General features: G+C 50.1%; 1 protein-coding gene across 3 annotated transcripts in view; it reads right to left on the minus strand.

Moving 5' to 3' along the window:
* Positions 1-6355, minus strand: part of AHNAK (AHNAK nucleoprotein) — a 90303-nt gene that overhangs the window by 51851 nt on the left and 32097 nt on the right. The window lies entirely within an intron of this gene.

The raw sequence follows: 6355 nt of genomic DNA on the forward strand, positions 1-6355 counted from the left end.
TAAGGGTGTCATCTGATTTCTGGCTGGAGCGGGAAAGCTTGACGTTGCATGAGCATTGTTTTATTTAGGTTGTAAATTCATTTGGGGCGCCAGAGGGGACTTAATAGAGATGGGGAGCCCGGCTAAAGTCTCCTCAAAGCCCTTTGGCGCTGTCCCTGCTCCCCGTAGGTCCTCTCTCCTCTCCTTCCTTCTCCATGCCCTGTCAAGTTCCCAGCTGCTCATTCCAAACCTAACCCCTTACCACTCCCCTCTTCCTAGGGAGCTCTGTCTCTCCCTCCCTGCCCCCCACCCCGGCCAGGCCACATCCCCCTCTGCCCTGTCCCGGGATCGCTCTTCTGTTTTTACCCATAGATTGCTTTTTGTTTCCTTTTTCCCTCAGGCCCCCATGATCCCTGGAGTAAAGAGCCAGTGGTCCAACCTGATGGAGGCCCCAGTTCCTTCTCCTTCCCCCTGGGAGGGATACAGGTGGTGGGTGGTTGGGACAGAGCAAGTCCTCCTCGCTGACCCAGCTGATGGCTTGCAAGTTCTCAAACTGGGCTTGAATAGGCCTCAGCCTTCCAGCCCAGGAGGCCAGAAAGCAAAGGGATAAGAAGGAAGACCTTCCAAGGCTGAGAACAAATCTGTCCTGCCCAAAACCCCTTCCTGGAGCCCCCTCCCATTCCTAGGCCCTCCCCTAGAGAGAAGCCCCACAGCCACTGGCCTACATTCCTGCAGCTGGAGGGCAGCCTGTCCACTGGATGGGGTGGTAGAAGGGGCCTCCAGGCCTCCTGAACTTTGGTTGGGGACAGTAAGTGGGGCTGATTATAATGCAAATGATTTGAATGCCATTTCTCCCTGGTTTATCATCATCCTGGAAGAGTAAAACCTCGGGAGTAGGCAAAAGGGGCTGGTAGCAGCTGAGGAGGCTGAACCTGGGCCAAGAGATCTCTTTACTTGAGGCCTGGAACCTACCCCTAACCCCTAAAAAGGCGAATGAGTAAGATCATTTCCGGGCTGGAGCCCGAAACCCGCCAAGCTGCCAGGGTCTCCAATTCCTGTGCCCTACTGTGTGACCCTGAATATATTGCTTAACCTCTCTGAGCCTCAGTTTCTATGTCTGTGAGAAAAATAATACCCACCTCATGGAGTTGTAGAAATCAAAAGAGATAAAGTGGGTACAATACATATACAATGCCTAACACAAAGTAGGTATCAATAGAAATGGCTAACACAGTATTGACTATGTGCCAAGCACATTATATGTGTGAACTAACATCATCCTCACAACAATGCTATGAGAGAGGTACCGTATTATCCTTATGTTATAGATAAGGAATCTGTGGCACAGAGAGGTTCAATAACTTGCCCAAGATCACACAGCTAGGAAGCGGCAGAACTGACAGTTGTTGTTGTTGTTGTTGTCACTCTGCTATTAGACTGTAGGCTCCCTGAGGAAAAGCGTTTTGCACATAAGTATTTAATAATACTTTAATCAGGGATGTTCTCAGAAGGTCAAGGCCCTACCAATTTCAAAAGACAGCTTCCGTTTCCTAAAACCTCCTCAGAAAAAAAATTCCCAACTTCCTCAGGGAAGCAGCAATGGCATCACAGAAAAGTTTTTTTTAAAAAGTGCTTTTTTCAAATCAGGAACTTGGATTGACCTAGGTGGAGTCAGCTCTTCCAGCTCCAAGAGTTGAGATGGATTACTTCGCTTCTCTGAACCTCACCTTTCCATCTGCCTTCCTCTAGGGCAGAGCTGAGAAGCCAGCCTGAGACCTCCAGAGATGGGTACTCTGTGCCCCAGAAGGCCAGGCTCCCCAAGAAAAGAAGCAGGAGGACCCAAATAAACAAAATAAATGGACCAGCAGGCCCTGTCCAGAGAGAGGGTTTTTTCATTCTTAACCCTTTCCAATCCTTGGCTCCCTTGCTGGGACGTTTTTCCCTGAAGGCGAGGCCTCAAGCTCATAGTGGAAAATAACAGAGGTTTTTAAAGGGAACTGAAACCACCCTCCTCAGCAGAATGTTGCCCACGCATCTGCCACGGCCCATGGCAGTGCCTCTGCTGGGAGCGGTCAGCCTCGGGAAGCATTAAATGCCTGACGCCACGGGGCGATTCCAAGGCTGGTAAACAGCACTTGGCATTCCCGGCCGGTGGCAAGCATCCATGCACCGAATTCTTTATCCTCGTGAGGACAGACAGAAAGCTGCTCTGTGCTGCACAGCTCGAAGCCAGAACTCCATTTTCAAAACCCCCAGCTGGAGAGCAGTGCCAAGGCCGAGGCGTGGAGGTCACCAGCCCCCTCCAGTGTGCTTGTGAAATAAACTTGCCCAAACTTGGACTTCTTGAAAACTCGGGTTTACTTGCTCATTCCAAAGGGGGAAAAATATGGCCCTGTTACAATTGAGAGACTCCTCCTTAACCAAGGGGTCCAAGTCATGAGGGTCCTGATCAGTGACCCCTACACCACTTCTCGGGGTTCCTGCCCCAGAATGAGTAACATGAACCCAAGTACGAGGAAACATCCTCAGACAAACCCACGCTCAGGGACATCTCTGCAAGACAACTGGCCCCGTACACTTCAAAAATCTGTGTCACGAATGACAACAGAAAGCAGAGGGACTGTTCCAGATAGAAGAAACTAAAGAGGCCGTGACAACTAAATACCCCGTGGGATCATGGATGGTTGAAGCCTAAATGGGAAAAAAGATATCGCTGTAAGGAAACTATTACTGGGGCAACTGGTAAAATTTAAATATGGACAATATGTCAGATAATAACATTGTAACCATGGTAAGTTTCCTGAATTTGACTATCGCATGATGGTTATGTAGGAAAATGTTCATACATGCTGAAGGATTTGGGATAAAGGGTCATGATGTCTGCAGTTCACTCTCAAATGATTCAGCAAATATAATGATCATTATAACATCTAGATAGAGTGATATTAAAACAAGGTAAAACTGGTAAATTTAAGTGAAAGGCCTATAGATATTCACGGTGTCATCCTTCCAACTTCTTGTTTGAAGTCAAAACAAATACACTTTAAAAAGAAAAAGAAAAGGGAGCGTCAGTTACATGCTTAGCGGCAACTCTCACATCACAGCTAACTCGCAAGGCCGGGGAGCTGTGTGATGGGGCTCTGAAGCAATGAGACTCATGTGCCAGCAACAGGCAAAGCCCTGGAGGTGCTGTGCTTTGGCTTGGGGACCCTGGAGACAGTATTCAGCAGTGCTGTTTGCTCAGAACGTTGGAGTCAATTTACCAACCACATGGGAAAATTTGTTGCCCTACAATATAATCTCGCCTTGCTTTGGACCCCAAACAGCCCCATCCACCTAATTAACGAGCTTTGCTTCTGACTATAGACTGTTGGAACTAGTAAGGGCCTTAAAGAATGAGTGCCTTATTCATGTTACAAATGAGGAAACTGAGGCTCAAAGAGGAAACTTAACTTGCCCAAGGTCATGGCTAATCCCCCTGACTCCCAAGCCCAGGCTTCTGTCCTGGGAACCCTGGAGTATCTTCCAGGTCCTCTGGTTATTTGCAAGCCTCAGGAGAGGAAGATCTGTGTTTCCCCAAGGAAATTGTTTTGTTTTGTTTTTTAATGTACAGGAAACGTGGAGAGCAATTCCAAAAGAGAGGGGACAAAAATATTCTTAACAGCAGAACTTCCACAGACATCAGCGTAGCACCTCCCGAGTGTGTTTGTTTAAAACAAAAACTGTCGTATTACTTTATGATCATACCTTAGATACATCATTAACTGTGGCTATTTTAAGAAAACTCAATATATAGAAAGTCAAACTTGCCAAACAGGAAAACAAGAGGATTAGGACCTTGTCCTGGTCAATCTCTACCTCTCCCTCCCCCTCAGACCCCTTCTCCCTGCTTCCTTGCCCTGCTCTGTGTCTCCAAGAGGCCAAGCCCTCCACCAGCAACGCCTGGGCTCACTTGCCCTCCAGCACAAGACACCCGCAGGAGGAAAGTTCAGGGTGTTTCTTCCCACTTCACAGGGTGGGCGGTTCTGGCAGATGCTCTGGTCCTTCATGGCTGGATTCCAGGAACACCGTCTCTTCCCCAGGCCCCTTCAGGCCCAGCAGTAGCACCAGCTTCCCGCTGTTCCCTGGGGGTCTCACTACACCTTGGCTTCTAGACCCCTGCCCACTACTGCATCAATAGTCCCCCATGTCTCTGAGGGTGCACTGTCTTCAACCACATTTCCTGTAGGGACCCTGACACATAGAGAAATATTTTGAGGGGATGAAAAATATTTACTGCCTCTTGTGAGCAAGGGGGAGAGGCATCTCAAAAGTGTTGAATTTTTCAAATGTCCTTTATGCTACATCACTTCCCACGCATGCACAGCCACGCTGCCTGAAGCCAGGTGCATGTCAAGCTGCAGTCCCAGCCGTGGCTCCAAGCTGAAACTCCAATGAAGCATCTTGAGGAGCCAGCCCAATCCCTGCCAGGTCTCCTGAGGCCACTGCTGCCCTCAAATGCAGGAACCGGAACCTCAGAGTGTACAACCTTGTGAATCTGGGCCCTTCAAGACTTTGGGGAATAACTTGGACCATCCCCATCAGGGACTGGGAGAGGACAGGTAAGAAAGCGTCAGAAGGAACAGGGGGAGGGAGGAAATCAGAGAAATCAGAGTGGGCAGGCAGGACAAGCGAAGGAAAGCCACCTGGGCTGAGCCCACCACATGCTTCTCCGGCCCCCAGCACCTCCTCCCTGCTGCCCCTTCTGTGGTTACAGTCACTGCAGTGGGGAGGGCTCCTGTTCTGTGGCCACTGCCTCCCCCAGGCCATCAGCCTGGGCCTGATGGGGCAGGAGGGCTGCTGAGCAGTTTTGCACATTTGAATGGCCCATTGCCGTGTTCCTGATCCATCTTATCCACTGCCCCATGACAGTCCCTGACAGCCAATGAGATCTTGCCCTGAGAATCCAAGAACCATCACCATCCTCATCATCCCTCCTAGAGTGTCACTTACACGTGTGTATTTCCAGTGTTCAAAGCATACCAGTGTCCCATATCTACATCATTTGGTCTGTGAAGGTCAACAGAGGATTCCAAGACCAGTGGGGCTGGGACAGTATCTAAACACATGATGTTCAAAAAAAATACTTGTTGAATGAATAGACTCTGAGGGCCACCATTAGCATACATCAATCTTTCCTCGAGCCAAGAAAAAAGATTATAATTGCTACATTATTGGACAACCTGGGTAGTTCTGCCTGGGGCATCTTTCCAGCATCCCAGTGGACATTCCCCGGCTGTGTATACAAGTGTACCCTACTGTTACTCGCTTACTCTGACACCAGGGCCACACATCTCGGGCAGCATGCACACTGTGTCCCCCCACCCCCAACCTGCCACCTGCCACTTGTCAGCTTCAGAATGAAGGAAGGATCGAGAACTGGGCTTTGAGCATAGTTGAAAGAAGTACCCTTGGGGGGTGACCGGACCTGGTTAGGACGGGAAGGCAGCCTCGTGTAGGTGAGTGTGCCAGTGTGTGTGTGGAGGGGTTCACACCTCCCTCTCTGATTCCATGCCTACCCTCGTGTTCTCAATTAACGAACACGGCTGTGACATGAATGCTACACATATAAATTCGATGCCCTCGCACGAGAGACAACCCAGTGTCTGGTCCTGTGGATACCACCCCTGTTTTATGGGCGAGGAATCTCTTGCCCCATTCACAAAAGCAGCTTTAACAAAGCCACAGAGTATCAAGTGCCTCCCTTGTTAGCTGTCTCTTTCCAAAACCATGAGCTAAACTTGAGCTCCAAAATCCCCAGGGGCACAGGCGCTGCTGGCTGGGGTGGGAATGGGCGACACTGGTACAGGCACATCCAAAATCCAAGCAAGCGCAGGTGGAGCCCACACTGGGCAGGAGATCCCACTGCTGGTGCACAGAAACTGGCAGGCCAGCTGGTACTGGAGGTGAGGGGGGATGGGAGCTGTGACCCCTGATCTCACGAGGGGTTATGGGAGAGCCACAGGGCTGCCTCCGCCAGCAGAAAGGGCAGTTCTGGGAAAGGGCATGGGGGATGAGCTTGGTCTGATCGTTTTGGTCTAAGAAGTCACTGCCCTCTGCCCGGCAATGACCAACATCAGGAGCCAGTTTCTAGAAGGCTCCCCAACCTGCAGAGCTGGAAATCAAAAGGGGACTTTGGTCAGAAGAGATTTTTCTTAAAGTTTAGCCCTAAAATGGACTAGAAGGAAACATAAAGACGTGTAATATGAGATCAGCACCCTTATTGCAAAGAGGAAACTGAGGCCTGGAAGGGCAGGTCACCTGCAGCCAAGTCGGGAAGAGCTGGCAGCCCTGTGACCCACAGCCAGACCCCGCTCTCCCACTCCAATAGGCCCTT

This window comes from Vicugna pacos, chromosome 10 (assembly GCF_048564905.1).
Source record: "Vicugna pacos chromosome 10, VicPac4, whole genome shotgun sequence".
Lineage (NCBI taxonomy): Eukaryota > Metazoa > Chordata > Mammalia > Artiodactyla > Camelidae > Vicugna > Vicugna pacos.